The 16,787-nt window shown below is 43.7% G+C and overlaps 1 protein-coding gene across 2 annotated transcripts in view; it reads left to right on the top strand.

Moving 5' to 3' along the window:
• Positions 1 to 16,787, top strand: part of LOC132406679 (RNA-binding Raly-like protein) — a 1,147,695-nt gene that overhangs the window by 657,945 nt on the left and 472,963 nt on the right. The gene's annotated exons all lie outside the window — the stretch shown is intronic.

Raw genomic sequence — 16,787 nt, 5'->3', positions numbered from 1 at the left:
TGCGAATGTTATGCCTTTATTCAAGAAAGGGAGTAGAGATAGCCCAGGATATTATAGACCAGTAAGTCTGACTTCAGTGGTTGGTAAGTTGATGGAGAAGATCCTGAAAGCCAGGATTTATGAACACTTGGAGAGGTATAATATGATTAGGAGTAGACAGCATGGCTTTGTCAAGGGCAGGTCGTGCCTTACGAGCCTGATTGAATTTTTTGAGGATGTGACTAAACACATTGATGAACGAAAAGCGGTAGATGTAGTGTATATGGATTTCAGCAAGGCATTAGATAAGGTACCCATGCAAGGCTTATTGAGAAAGTAAGGAGTAAGGAGGCAAGGGATCCAAGGGGACATTGCTTTGTGGATCGAGAACTGGCTTGTCCACAGAAGGCAAAGAGTGGTTGTAGGCGGGACATATTCTGCATGGAGGTCAGTCACCAGCAGAGTGCCTCAGGGATCTGTTCTAGGACCCTTACTCTTCGTGATTTTTATAATTGATCTGGATGAGGAAGTGGAGGGATGTTTTAGTAGGTTTGCTGAAGACACAAAGGTTGGAGGTGTTGTGGATAGTGTGGAGGACTGTCAGAGGTTACAGTGGGACACTGATAGGTTGCAAAAGTGGGCTGAGAAATGGCAGATGGAGTTCAACCCAGATAAGTGTGAAGTAGTTCATTTTGGTAGGTCAAATATGATGGCAGAATATAGTATTAATAGTAGTGTGGAGGATCAGAGGGATCTTGGGGTCCGAGTCCATAGAATGCTCAAAATAGCTGCACAGGTTGACTCTGTAGTTAAGAAGGCATACGGTGTATTGGCCTTCATCAATCATGGGATTGAATTTAGGAGCGGAGAGGTAATGTTGCAGCTATATAGGACCCTGGTCAGACCCCACTTGGAGTACTGTGCTCAGTTCTGGTTGCCTCACTACAGGAAGGATATGGAAACCATAGAAAGGATGCAGAGGAGATTTACAAGGATGTCGCCTGGATTGGGAAGCATGTCTTATGAGGACAGGTTGAGTGAACTTGGCCTTTTCTCCTTAGAGCGACAGAGGATGAGAGGTGACCTGATAGAGGTGTATAAGGTGATGAGAGGCATTGATCGTGTGGATAGTCAGAGGCTTTTTCCCCAGGGCTGAAATGGTTGCCACAAGAGGACACAGGTTTAAGGTGCTGGGGAGTAGGTACAGAGGAGATGTCAGGGGTTAGTTTTTTTACTCAAAGAGTGGTAAGTGCGTGGAATGGACTGCCAGCCACGGTGGTGGAGGCAGATATGATAGGGTTTTTAAGAGACTTTTGGGTAGGTACATGGAGCTTAGTAAAATCGAGAGCTGTGGGTAACCCGAGGTATTTCTAAGGTAGGGACATGTTCGGCACAACTTTGTGGGCCGAAGGGCCTGTATTACGCTGTAGATTTTCTATGCTTCTTTGTTCTATGTTAAATAAGTACTGGAAAAAGAGAGGAAAAATATTGAGGTAGTGTTCATGGATTCATTGCCCATTCAGGGACAAAGCTGTTCCTGAAATGTTGAAATGTGTGTCTCCAGTCTAGTGTACCTCCTCCTAGATGGTAGCAATGAGAAGAGGGCATATCCTAGGGGATGGGAGTCCTTAATGATGGATGGCACCTTTTTGAGGGAAGGTTAATGCCCATGATGGAGCTGACTGAGTTTGTATCTCTCTGCAGCTTTTTCTGATCCTGTGCAGTGGCCCGTCCAATCCCGATCCAGTCCGAGTGCATTTCACTCTACTTCTGTAGAAACCTGTGAGCAAACCAAACCTCCTTCTAATGAAATATTCCTTGTTATTGAATTGAATTGACTTTAATTTCTTGTGCCCTTCACATGAGGAGCAAAAGTCTTTATATTATGTCTCCACCTAAATGTGCAATTTATAATAATTTGTAATAAATAGAATACATAACAGGACAGTCAATATAGCATAGAAATACAATTGTATCAATATTCCTTTGTTCATTAGAATTTAAAAGAGTGATAGGTGACCTTATGAAGGGTTTGGATAAGGTGGGCAGTCATAGTCTATTCTCCTGAATTGGGCACAGATTCGAGATAAGAAGGGAGAGATTTAAGAGATCTAAGAGGTAACTTCTGCACATGGGGTGTGAGCTGCCAGAGGAAGTGGTCATGGTGAGTACAATTGCTCATTTTAAAAGTATAGATTTTGGATAGGTACATGGAGAGTTCCAAACCAAGCACGGAGAACTGGGACAAGCAGGCAGGATGCAGTGGTTGGCAGGGAGCAGCTGGCCTGAAGCGTGTATTTCCATGCTGTATTACTCTATGACTTTGGGGAGTACCTATGGAAAAAGGGGAACCTGTGGATGTGCTGAAATTTCCAGAAGGTATTTGTCATTTTGCTGGGGTAAAGGTAATTGAAGAAAATAAAAGCTCAGGGTGTAGGGGACCATAGAAGATTGGCAGGGATCCAGCTAGCAGGAAACAGACAAAGTGCATGGTTTCAGCCATATGCTGACCATGTTGATGGCCTGGGTTTAAACACTAAAGAATGGGTTACTGAGTTTGTAGGTGGGAGGGTGAGTTCTGAAGAGCAGATAAGGAGGCTACAAACGGACATGGATAGGCTGTGAGTGCACAAAGATCTGACACTGGATGCATGAGAGGTCCCGCTTGGGATGTTAGTCAATAAGGTTCAGTTGATTGGCATGGAGGATAAAGTAGGAGTAAATTGGATTGGATGCTGGCTTCAGAGGAGAAGCCAGACAGTAACAGTAGATGGTTGCCTCTCTGACTAGAGGACCGTGACTCGTGGTGTACCAGTGCAGAGTCCATTGCTGTTTGTCATTTGTATCAACAGCCTGGATGCTAATGTAGAAAGTGGATCAGCAAGTTTGCAGATGACACCAAGACTGGTGACGTAATAGACAAGGAGAAAGGCTGTCAAAGCTTGCAGCAGCTGGAAAATGCCAGATGGAATTGAATGCAGAGATGTGTCAGGTGATACAGGATAAGCCAGGGTAGGACTTACACAGTGAGCGGCAAGGAACTGGTGAATGCAGTAGAACTGAGGGATCTGAGAATACAGATTCATAATTACTTGAAAGTGGTTCCACAGTAGACAGGGTTGTAAAGAGAGTTTTTACCACATTGGCCTTCATTAATCAAACTACTGAGTGCAGGAGTTGGGATTTTATGTTGAAGATGTAAAAGATTTACAGTGGGTGAGGCTGAATTTGGAGTATTGTGTGCAATTCTATTCACCTAACTACAGGAAATATATTGGTAAATTTGAAAGAGTGCAGAGAAAATTTACAAGGATGCTGTTAGGACTTGATGACCAGAGTCATAGGGAAAGGTTGAAAAGGATAGGACTTTATTTCCTAGACCATGGAAGATTGATGGGAGATTTGATAGTGGTATACAAAATTATGAGGGTTATAGATAGAGTAAAAGCAAGCAGGTGTTTTCCACTGGCAATGGCTGGGACTAGAACTAGAGGCCGTGGATGAAAGGTAAAATGTTTCAGGGAACATGAGGGGAAATTTCTTCACTCAGAGGGTGATGAGAGTGTGGAACAAGCTGCCCCCTCAAATTCGGGTACGATTTCAATATTTAAGAGAAATTTAGATAGTTACATCATTGGGAGAGGTGTGTAGGGCAATGGACCGACTGCAGGTCAATGGCACTAGGCAGGTTATTGATTTGGCAAAGACTAGATGGGCTGAAGGGCCTGTTTTTTTGTGCTGTAGCGTTCTCTGGCTCTATGACTGTAAAACCTGAGATAGGGCACACTTGGAATATCATATTCAGTACTGGTTGCCTCATTATAGGAAGCTTTAGAGAGGATGCAGAGGAGATTTACCAGGATGCTGCCTGGATTACAGAGTATATCTTATGTGGATATTTGAGTAAGCTAGGGCTTTTTACTTTGAAACAAAGAAGGATTAAAGGTGACTTGATAGAGGGGTACAAGATGATAAAAAGTGTAGATTAAGTGGAGAGCCAGAGACTTTTCCCAGAGGAGAAATAAGATCATGTTATAGGAGCAGTATTGGGCTATTCAGCCCATCAAGCCTGCTCCGCTGCTCCATCTCAACCCCATTCTCCTGCTGCTCCCCCTAATCTTTGACACCCTGACTAACTAATCAACCTCCACTTGGCCCCCACAGTTGTCTGTGGCAAAGAAATTCTTCTTCCTCTGTATTCTAAATGGACACCTCTCTATTCTGAGGCTCCTGAAGAACACCACTTGTCACTGGCAGCCAACCAGAATAAAACCTCTTTATTCCCACTATTTACCACCTGCCCATCAGTCAATTTTCTATCCATACTAGTATCTTTCCTGTAATACCATAGGGTTTTATCTTGTTTAGCAGCCTTATGTGCAGCACTTTGTCAAAGGCCTTCTAAAAGTCTAAGTAATGACCTCCATTAACTCTCCTTTGCATGTTACTTTCTCACAGTATTCCACCAGAAACCATACTGACTTTGACTTTGGCTTATTTTTTCACAAGTCTTCAAGTAACTATGAAATCTCATCCTTAATAATGGACTTCAACATCTTCCCAACAAGTCAGGCCAACTGGCCTATAATTTCCTTTTTTTCTGCCTCCCTCCCTTCTTAAGTGATGGAGTGACATTTGTAATTTTCCAGTCCTCCAGAACAATTCCAGAATATATTGTTTCTTGACAGATCACTGCTATCGCCTCTGTAATCTCTTCAACTACCTCTTTTATAACTCTGGGGTGTAGTCCATCTAGTGACTTATCTACCTTCAGACATTTGAGCATCCCAACCACCTTCTCCTTAGTAATTGCAACGAGACTCACTTCTGCTCCCTGACATTCTCGCATTTCTGGCACACCATAGCAAAGACTGACACAAAATGCTTGTTAAGCTTGTCTGTCATTTCTTTGTCCCCTATTACAACCTCTCCAGCATCATTTTCCAGCAGTCCAATATCCACTTCTGACTTTCTTTTATTCTTTATACGGTATATCTGGTATCTGTTGGGTAGCTTACCTTCATATCTCATCTGTTTTCTCCTTATGTCCTCTTCAGTTGCCTTCAGTTGGTTTTTAAAAGTTTCCAGTCTTCTAACCTGCTCCTAATTATGCTGTGCTGGAAGTGGCAGGATTTACTCCAGGATCAGAAGTAGACAGGATGTGTCCGAGATTCAAGGTACCAGGATTGAAAGGAGAACAGAGTATGTCCCAGAGGCATGGTCCCAGAACTGAGAGAGACCAAGTATGGGCTCCAGAATTGGGGGAGAAGATAACGTAAGTCTAAGGTTCATCCTTGAGTTACCCACTCTGTTGGATGTTCCGTGATGCAGGGAAACCATACCACATTGCCCAGCTTTTGTTGCCCTGGATTGTATTGTAATTTCCGTGAACCACTTGAATCCTATCTTCCCTAATCCATACCCCTCGAATGGCACAGTTTCATAATTTTAAATGAATATTCTTCAGCCTCTGTATCTCTGGCATTTTAAAGAAGAAATGCAAATTCAAATATAGTTGTATTAGTGTAATGGGGTCAGTGAATGTATACTTAACAAATGATAAATGCTTCAGTAAAGACGTTAGAGGAAATTGAGTTAAAATGTTTAGTCAGAATTAATGTTCATGTGACTTATGAGGCAAAGCTTTTGCGTACTTTATCAAAAGGCGAGCATGCTGTATCTTGATAGATAATTACAGTGTACATAAATGTGACATCATGCATGATGTACTTGGTCATGCATTATTGCTGTTTGCAGATGTGCAAAATGAACCTTGAATAAGCCAGGCAGGCATTTCAGAGCAAAGTGCGCTTCCTTGTGTACGAGTCTGCACATTGTATCACAGAATTAGGATTCACAGGGGTTGATCATCTTACTGACTCTGGGCTCACTGGAGGGTTATACATTGTGTTAAGGACACAGGACTGTCGGTGAATTATACACTCAGTGGCCACTTTAGTAGGTACATCCTGTACCTAATGAAGTGGACACTGAGTGTAGATTGCATTACAGACTCAAGACTCATTGGGGAGTACACTGCTTTACAGAATTCGGACTCACTTGGGAATTATACATTGCATTACAGACTTAGGATTCGTGGGGGATTATACTGTATATTGTATTACAGAATTTGAAGGGTTAGACATTGCACTGGAACATAGGTGGGATGGAAGAGCTCTGGAGGTGCTCAATGTCACAAAGTTATGTTTAGTATGCTCACTCTGTTGGGATGAGGCATAGAAACTCAGCAGTAATCGTGGTTACTTCAGGGTGCAGATCTGAAATGACAGACGAGTTCCGACTCAAGCCCAGGTAGAGGGCAAAGTAAGGCTCCCCTTCCCTCTGCTAGCCTGCAGGTCACCCTTGGGCACATAATGCCATGGGAGCAGGAGGTGGATGGTTATATCAGCAGCTGGTTTTGCGACCACTAATGCCAGGCAGACATCGCTGATGAGTTTTGATAATAGCTGGGCTTACCCATCCAATAAAGAGACTGTCCAGAGCCAAACCACTTCTGAGGAAAATATTGCCAAGAACAATCATGGTCATGTAAAGACCATTATTGCCTATGTCGTACTGACACAACACATGAACGAGCCTAGAGGAGGCCAGGGACTTTACCATAACAGCAGCAGAGATGGTGGAATTGGTGCATGGGAATCAAATATTATACAAGGTTAATGGTTTTAGTGTCCGTACTGTTTATTGTATAAGTTGTGAAGTGAATGAAAGACTTTGCATCATAGGTAATATTTAGATAGTTACTAGAGTGAATTCTGAGGGTCAGGATCTAGCAGCATTTGGATAGATGGAATATGATTAGGAAGAGTTGGCAGTGCTTTGTGCATGGGAAGTCATGCTTGATGAATTGTTTAGAGTTCTTTGAAGAAGTAGCAAAAGGGTAGATGAGGGTAGGTCAATGGATATGATCAATTTTGAACTCTAACAAGACCTGTGAGACCAGGGTCAGGGACAGCTAGTTAGATACATTCGAAATAGCCTCTGTAGAAGGAAGTAGAGGATGGTGGGTGAAGATAATTTCTTGGAATAGAGACCGGTGACTAGTTGTGTGCTGCGGGATCTGATGTTTTAACCAGTGTTATTCTTTATTTATCTACGTTACTGTGCAGGAGTGTTAAGTACCCTAGCTAAATGTATGTATATGTGCCTAAGATCTGCCCTAGTGCAGTACTATAAATGATATGGATGTGAATGCTCAAGGCTTGATCAGCAAGTGTGCAGATGACTTGAAATTAGAAGATCTGATGATGAAGAACGTTACTGTAGTTTACAGGGACATCATGATCAGTTCAGGAAGTGGGCTAAAGAGTAGCAGATAGATTTCAGTTTCAGCAGAGATAAGTGTGAGTTGACACGTTTTGGAAAGTCAGACCAGCTTAGGACTTTATTATGAATAGTAGGGTACGAGGGAGTGTAATGGAAGAGAGGGACCTTTCTCATTAGAAGTGCCAACAGAGGTATACAGGGTGATGGAAAAGTCATTTAGCACACTGGCCTTCAATCAGGTCACTGAGTATAGGAACATTATGTTGCAGTTGTGTAAGTTGTTAGTGAGGCTCCACTTAGTGTGCAGCTTGTGGCACCCTGTTTTCTATTGTTTTTTTTTAATTTATTGAGATACAATGCGGAATAGGTCCTCACAGCCCTTTGAGCCACGTCACCCAGCAGTCCCACAGCAAGCACTGCTTTGAATGTGGAAGCAACCCGTTCCAGCAGGTCCACTTCAAGAAAAGAGGGGACTGTCTCCTGGAGCTGGTGGTCAGTCACTCTCAGTGGGTTGAGATGACAAATCCACCATCACAGATTTCATAAGTTTTTCATAAATTCTGTTGTGTTTTTTTCATTCCTGTAAATGCCTGCAGGGAAATGAATCTCAAGGTGACCCATACAGTACATTGATTATACATTTACTTTGACTCTAATTTTGTTTGTGCAACAAGACAGACAAGGCATTACTGCAGATACTTATCTCAGCCAGTCTCAAAGGGAGAAGCTGGGAGACTAGAGGACATGGTGAGTAAGGTACTAAAAGGAGAAAGTCACACAAGGCAGACCAATTCTTGCTGAGAAGCATGGACTGAGATTTCTTTCGTGGTTCAAGTTTTGATCACAACAGTTATGCTGTACTCCATGATGAAGAACGCTCCTGCAAAATTCTGTACGCTAAAGATTCAGTACACGCTTGTCCACCAATTCTGGAAGGAAGAAGAAAAGGCAGTTGAAATAATGCAAGGATCTCAACATCAAGTGGGAGGAGTTTCAAGTCACAGGATAGGGTGTGAATGCTGGAAGTGGGATGTCAGAGAGAATGTGGAGATGCCAGAGGGAATGTGGAGATGCACCTAGCTGGAGGAAGGCAGCAGCATCTACAGGAGGAAAGGAATTGCCAGTGTTTCTGTTTGAAGCCTGTGTCAGGACCCAAAATGGTGACAATTCCTTCCCCCACTGTAGAGACTGCTTGACTTGTTGGGTTCCTCCAGCAGATTACTTTTGGTTCTAGGTTCTAATGTCAGGAGTCTCCTGTGTCTACATCTTTCGAAGAATAATCTCTTTAAGGGTTAACATAAATCACCACCTATGATAGAAACCTAGAGAGAGGCAGGTGAGGAATTTTATTATCGTCCTGAAGTGAGTCCAGCTGTTGAGAAAGAACTGTCTCAATATGCCTGAAAAGAGTCAAATGGTGCTGGCTTGCAGAGAGGTGATTAGCTTTATTTGTCATATGTACATTGAAGCATATGGTGAAAACTGGTTTTTGCCTTGAGAATGTGCTGAGGTCAGCCCGCCACTGTCGCCAAGTTTCCATAGCAACATAGCATACCGACAACTCACTCACCCTAACACATTATCCCTTTGGAATACGAGTGAAAACCGGAGCACCTGGAGTCATGGGGAGGACGTAGATACCCCTTACGAACAGCAGCAGGATTGCTGGCACTGTGAAGCAATCGCCCTAACTGCTACGAGACCTACGGTGGGCTCAGTGTCAGCAACATCTGCTGAGTCCCTAGGATCAACATGCACAATTTGAGAATGGTTATATAGAATTCAGAGCTCAATTTCTTGGTTAAGTTTGTAAATGTTAAGCTAATTTTACTTTATTTTAAAGCAGGAAGCAGCATATTTATGTCAATAAGTGTGATGATCCTGCAAGACACAGCTCATCATATGTATGAGGAATCTCTGGTATTTGTGCCAACTACTAGGTGGTCAAGGGCCTCCTGTCCTGACTGTACTGTGATATATAGTGCTTTTCTGTTATGTGTGAGGATTTGCTATGATGGGATCTGCCAATCTGTTTTATTGACTTTTAGAGGTCTTTTCTGTGACATGAGCCCAACTCCAATGCCGGTTTTGTGCCAGGATGGTGTCTCTCAGACATACAGCAGGGTGCAATGAAATTCTGTGCAAATAATAAATACAGTAACTTGTGTGAAACAACACAAATATGAATAGATTGTATTGTAATCTGCACTATTGCAAACAGAAACACTAAATTGACAATAACTAAACATCTGAGACAGGTAGTCTTACTAAGAATGCAGCAGCTCCTGCAAGAAGGGGGTGTGAGACAGATGAATGGTTCAGGAGTCTGATAGCAAGGGCGAAGAAGCTGTTCTGGGCTTTCAACCTCCCAGAAGGTGGAAGGGAAGAAATGAAGTGGGCAGACATCTTTGACAATACTGTCAGCTGTTCTGAAGCAACACAGCATGACTCAAATTTATTTATCACATACACGTACAGTGAAGTGCATCGATCATGTTGACAGCCAACATGGCCTACAGTGCGCTGAGGCCAGCACATAAATGTCACCACACGTTCCAGCACCAACATAGCATGCCCACCGTGCTCAGTAGAACAAAACAACTAACAAAACAAGAACAGCAAAACAAGCCCCTCTTTCCTCTCTCTCACCCACCCACATACATGGACAGTCCTTCAACTCCAGGACAGTCCTTTAGCATCTGGTCACCAGGCTTCAGCCATCAAGTTTCAATTTTCAGACTTCCATTTGATCTTTGGGCTTCGATCGTCAGCAGAAACAACTGGACTAGCAATGACTGGACCCCAAACTCCAAGCTTGAACTCTGACCAACCAGCCCTCAAGTCTCCTGTTCACCTCAACTCCTGGGGGCCTTACGGAGCGAACACTGGAGGGCAGTACCAATGAGAGAGACTAGCCCCCAACCCTGTGCAGATTCCAGCGTGCCCGCAGAGGCCTCTGCTCCCTCCCACACTGCCCTCTGATGCAACAGGTGCCTCTGCAGCATGAGGGGCTACTCCTTGCCACAACTGAGGCAATGCATCTCCCCCACCGTCAATCTTGCCAATGAACCAGTGAACCAGACATACAGTATTCTATAGTATCAATGTCTAACAGGGTCTTGTAATCACAATAGAAATGTCCAAAACAATCACTCGCACCGTGCACTGCCTCAGCACCATACCAAGTCCAGGTGACAACACAACAATAAGTCCAACTCCACAGGTATCAAGCAACTTGCTGATGGGGTAGCCCTGCAATACTTGATGTTTGTAGTATCCAGCAGTGTTTTGTGATCACTAGGATACAACTGATGAACAATTACACCTTTGATTAGATTGGAATGGCTGCTGTGTTTAAGTACACCGCCACCTTTCCTATTTCTCCAGCTCTTTGCCTTTTCCACCTATCACCTCCCAGCTTCTTACTTTATCCTCCTCCCCCACCCACCTGGCTTCGACTATTATCTTCCAGCTTCTCTTCCTTCCACTCCCCCAGCTTTCTTACTCTGGAATCTTCCCCTTCCTTTCCTGTGCTGATGAAAGGTTTGCCTAAAATGTTGACTCTTTATTCATTCTGTAGGTTCTGCTTGACCTGCTGAGTTGCTTCAGTATTTTGTGTGAGTAACTCAAATAACCACACATGACATCTGTGTAATGCAGAAGAGCTTCTCTAAATGCATAACTCATCAAACCTTGAGTTGGATGGGCTACTGTAGCAGAAAACCACAGGCATATACTCAGTGGCCACTTTATTAGGTAGCTTCTGCACCTAATAAAGTGGCCACTGAGTGTATATCGAAAAATTTGTTGTACTTTTCATGGCTACTACTTCAGAGATTTATCAAAAATTGTTTCTAAAGATTTGAATGCTCCATTTGCATGATAAAGCAACAAGATATAAAACAGTAAGACTTTAAGTCATAATAATGGAAGCTACCTCAGTAAATATACTGTATTTACAACAAGGTTGGATAGGTTTTTGCATAGTAGGGGAATTGAGAGTTCTGGGAACTCGGTGGCAGGCAGGTCGGTGGAGATGAGTCCATGGTCAGATCAGCCATGATCTTATTGAATGATGGAGCAGGTTCAATGGGCCAGATGACCAACTCCTACTCCTATTTCTTATGTTCTTGCTGTTGCCCCGGGTTCTTTTTCACCTCCTTCAGCATTGCACATTGTGCTCTTGGTGTTATCTTTGTAGGGGATCCACGCCTAGAGAGAGTAGCAACAGTTCTGAGTTTTCTCCATTTGTAAACAATTTCTCTAACCGTGAACTGATGAACACTCAGGTCTTTAGAAATGCTAATGTAGCCTTTTCCAGCTTCATACATCCCCACAATTCTTCTTCTAAGGTCCTCAGAGTTGTTCCAATCAAGGCATGGTGCACATCAGCCAAGCTTTCATGAGAAGAGCAGGCTCTGTCAGTAATCTGACCTTGTGTGTCTTGGGCAGGGCACCTCCACAACCCACACCTCCAGTCTCATCTCGTTGATTGCAACACCTGATTCCAAATAGCTTTTGTAGGAAGCATTACCCCAGAGGTTCATGTGCTTTTTCCAATATGTACATGTAATGTTGGACCATTTTTCTCAATAAGTAAATGTTCTCATGTTATTTATGTAACTGGGTTCTCTTTATCTAGTTGTGGGACTTGTGCGAAGATTTGATAACATTATTTATGCAATAATAGAGTAAATTCTACAAGGTTTATAAACCTTCTAGCACCACTGTATGTTCAATATGCTCCAATAACCCAGTACATGACCATTTGGAAATCCTGATGCTCACGAGGCAATTTTTGCTTTCCCACTCCATTCACCTCACTGGGACTCCATTTCCCATACTAACTTCAAACTTCCTTGAATCCCATTTCCTGAACACCCTTCAAACTGGTCAGGATCCTGTTCCTATGCTATCCTCTACTGACTAAAGCTCCAGTTCCCAGACTCCCGGTACCCACTCTCTTCAAACTAGCCAGGATCCCTTTAAACTTACCAGGTTCACTGGACAATTTATTAGAGAACAACGTGATATCATAAAAGAAGCGAAGTAAAAACAAAAGATATTCTGCAGATACTGAAAATCCAGAGCAACAGACACAAAATGCTGGAGGAACGCTACAGGTCTGACAGTATCTATAGAGAGGAATAAACAGTCGATGCTACGGATGAGACCCTTCATCTTGTCAAGTGTTTATTCCTCTCCATTCAGGCCACCTGACCTGCTGAGCTCCTCCAACATTTTGTTCATGAACTTATCAGAATTGTGTTTCATTGAAGCATGGTTTCTTGAAAGGATTGTTGTACTTGTATGTCTAGTAGTGTGATCAGTTTTTTAAATTCATATTTAAAATGCATGTACTTGTTAAAATTGACAAATACAAGTGAAAGGCACTGCATTTATCAAAATGTTGCCTGTCCCCTGCACTGCCCCTCTTTGGATCTGAATGTTGAAGCTCTTTGATCCAACATTCTCTACTTCCGTACTCTTCTCCAGCATGTTTTGAACCTGTACTAGAGTGAGGATGATACCTGGATTAGAAAGCATGTCTTACCTGGATAAATGAGTGAGCTAGGGATTTTCCCTCGGGAGAAGGAGAATGAGATGTGATTTAGAAGAGCTGTACAAGATGATAAGAGGCATAGATCAAGTGGACAGCCAGAGACTTTTTTCCAAGGGCTGAAGTGGCGATACAAGGGGGGCATAACTTTAAGATGCTGAGAGGAAAGTCAGAGTTAGTTTTTTTGCACAGAGTGGTGTTTCTGTAGAATGTGGAAGCAGGAACTTTGGATGGAAATTTTCCCTTTTCAAATCACAAGCAGCACAAATTCCATTTCTTTCCATATGATGTCTATGCTATAGGGTGAGCAAGAAAACCTGTATCTTTCCCGACTTTATGCACCTTTAGGACATGCTAATTATCTGAATTCGTATTAATTTCATAGTTCATAGGTGTCTGCCATGAATTCAGTTTGTACTTTACCTGATTTACAACTTCCAGGGTGCCTAGGGCGCAACTCAAGTAGCAGCAGTACTCTCAATGGATATGATTAAATATTCCCGTTTCAGCCTGATACAGCTAAAAAGCACAACTGCTTCCAAGGTCAGTACAGTCTACAGAGATGTCTTAATGCATTTAAATGAACTATCACTGCTTAAAACTGACAGAAACAACACCAAATGTGTTTGGAAGCACCCACGGGGGTCACCTTGGAGGAACCGCGGGTGTAGATCGGGGTTACAAGTGCGTTTAAGGAAACGGGGTTTTAAACTCCCTATACTGACTATCTTGCTGGCGAATGTGCAGTGTCTGGTGAATAAATTGATGATTTCATAGCCAGGGTGCTGAATCAGAGGGACTTTAGGAGCATGTTTCCTTTGTTTCACGGAATCCTGGTTAACCCCTTCCGTACTGGATGCAGCAATTCAGATCGACGGGTTTACTATACACCATCAGGATAGATCTATAGAGTCTCCCAAAAGTAGAGGTGAAGAATTATGCCTCATGATTAACTCTTTTTGCTGCCCCGATTCTGCTCACCAGACCTGAAATATCTATCAGAAAAGTGCCGTCCTTTTTACCTAGCACAGGGCTCATTTTGGTAGCAGTTTACATTCTACATCAGGCCAATGTCAAACAGGCTTCAGATGATCTGAGCAACGGGATCAACATGCATGGAACAGCGCACCCTAACGCTTTCATTGTTGCTTTGGGAGATTTTAACCAGGCCAGTCTGAAAAAAATCACTAAGCAACTACCATCAACAGATCACTTGCAATACCAGAGGAAACAACACACTGGACCATTGCTACACCACCATCAAGAATGCCTACCGTGCTATTCCACACTCTCACTTCGGGGAGTCTGATCACCTGGCTGTACTTCTACTCCCTGAGTATAGGCAGAGACTGAAGACTGCAGCACCAGCAGTGAGGACCAAGAAGGTTAGGACAAGGGAAGCACAGGAGCGCCTACAGGACTGCTTTGAATCGGTGGACAGGACTGTTTTCAGGGATTCATCTTCGAACCTGGATGAGTTTGCTGCAGTTGTTACTGACTTCATTAAAACCTGTGTGGATGAGTGTGTGCCTACAAGGGCTTACTGTACATTCCCAAACCAAAAGCCGTGTATGAACCACGAGGTACGTTGTCTGCTGAAGGCTAGATCTGTGGCATTCAAGTCTGGCAACCCAGGCCTGTACCAGGAAACCAGCTATGATTTGCGGAGGGCTATCTCAAGGGCTGAAAGACAATTTCAAACGAGGTTGGAGGCGACATCAGATGTATGGCAACTTTGGCAGGGTTTGCAAGACGTTACTTGCTGCAAAGTGAAACCCAATATAGCATGAATGACAGCAATGCTTCACTACCAGATGAACTCAATGGCTTCTGTGCATGCTTTGAAAGGGTTAGTCATGACTAGACTGTATGCCTGCCTCAGCAAGGACCTGGACCCACTGCAGTTTGCCTATTGTCACAATAGGTCAATGGCCAATGCAATCTCAATGGCTTTCCACACGGCTTTAGACCACCTGGACAACACAGACACCTACATCGGGATGCTGTTCATCAATTATAGCTCAGCAGTTAATACCATCATTCCCACAATCCTGATTGAAAAGTTGCAGAACCTGGGCCTCTGTACCTTCCTCTGTAATTGGATCCTCGACTTCCTAACCAGAAAACCACGATCTGTGTGGTTTGGTGATAACATATCCTCCTCACTGACAATCAACACTGGCACACCTCAGGGGTGTGTGCTTAGCCCACTGCTCTACTCTCTGTATACATGTGACTGTGTGTGGCTCAGCATAACTCAAATATCATCTATAAATTTGCTGATAATACAACCATTGTTGGTAAAATCTCAGGTGGTGACGAGAGGGCGTACAGGAGTGAAATATGCTAATAAATGGAGTGGTGCCGCAGCAACAACCTGGCATTCAGCGTCAGTAAAACGAAAGAGCTTTAGGAAGGGTAAGATGAAGGAACGCATACCAATCCTCACAGAGGGATCAGAAGTGGAGAGAGTGAACAGTTTCAATTTCCCGGGTGTCAAAATCTCTGAGAATCTAACCTGGTCCCAACATATTGATGTAGTTTTAAAGAAGGCAAGATAGCAGCTATACTTTATTAGGAGTTTGCAGAGATTTGGCATGTTAACATACTTCTCAAACACTCAAATACTTCTGTAGTTGTACCATAGAGAGCATTCTGACAGGCTGCATCACTGGACAGGAGGGGCTAATGCACAAGACTGAAAGTACTGTAGAAGGTTGTAAATCTAGTCAGCTCCATCTTGGGTACTGCCTGCAAAGTACAAAAATTACCAACTTAGGAGTTGGTAATTGAGGCAGTAGATAGGGCTGTCCAATGCTCTTGATTGTAAGATGTGGGAAGTCAGGGTCGGCACAATTGTCCCTGATGACCACACCGGCAAAAGGTGCATCCAGCTGCAGCTCCTGACAAACCGAATTAGGGAACTGGAGCTGGAGCTGGATGAACTTTGGGAGGCAGTGGCAGTAATAGATCGAAGTTTCAGGGAGACAGGTAACTGGGTGACTGTCAGGAGAGGGAAGAGGAATAGATAGAAAGGTACTGTGGGAGAGATTGAGAATCCCGGATGGTCTGTTGCCTCCCTGGTGGCAGGGTCCGCGATATCTCAGATCGAGTTCTCGGTATTCTCAGGAGAGAGGGTGAGCAGCCAGATGTCGTGGTCCACGTGGGGACCAATGACATAGATAGGAGTAGGGATGAGGTCCTGAAGAAGGAATATAGGGAGTTAGGAAAGAAGTTAAAAAGCAGGACCTCAAGGGTGGTAATCTCGGGATTGCTGCCTGTGCCACGAGACAGAGAGGGTAGGAACAGGAAGTTATGGCAGATGAATGTGTGGCTAAAGAGTTGGTGCATGGGGTAGGGGTTCAGATATCTGGATCATTGGGATTGACTCAGGGGAAGGTATGACCTGCACGAAAAGGATGGACTGCACCTGAACTGGAAAGGGACCAATGTCCTGGTGGGTAGGTTTGCTAGAGCTGTTGGAGAGGGTTTAAACTAGTTTGGCAGGGGGGGAGCGGGAATCAGAATATGAGTGCAGAGATCAGGGTAGAAGGAGAGGCACATGATGCTATGTGTTCTGAATTGGTGAGGAAGGACAGGCAGGGGTCAAAACATAAATATAGCCAGTTAGAGGGGTTGAAATGTGTCTATTTCAATGCTAGGAATATTAGGAATAAAAGGGATGAACTTAAAGCATGAATCAGTACGTGGAACTACGATGTTGTGGCCATTACTGAAACTTGTCTGGAGGAAGGGCAGGATTGGCTGATGCAGGTACCAGGGTTTAGGTGCTTTAAAAGGAATAGGATGGGAGGTAGAAAAGGAGGGGGGGGGAGTAGCATTACTGGTCAGGGATAGTATCATGGCTATAGAAAGGGAGGACGCTGCAGAGGGAGTGTCCACTGAGTTAGTGTGGGTGGAAGTCAGAAATAAGAAGGGACCAATCACTGTGCTGGGAGTA

The sequence above is a fragment of the Hypanus sabinus genome, chromosome 17, assembly GCF_030144855.1.
Source record: "Hypanus sabinus isolate sHypSab1 chromosome 17, sHypSab1.hap1, whole genome shotgun sequence".
In the NCBI taxonomy this organism is placed as follows: Eukaryota; Metazoa; Chordata; class Chondrichthyes; order Myliobatiformes; family Dasyatidae; genus Hypanus; species Hypanus sabinus.
The sequence above is the reverse complement of the archived record's forward strand: the minus strand, read 5'-3'. Positions and strand labels throughout refer to the sequence as shown.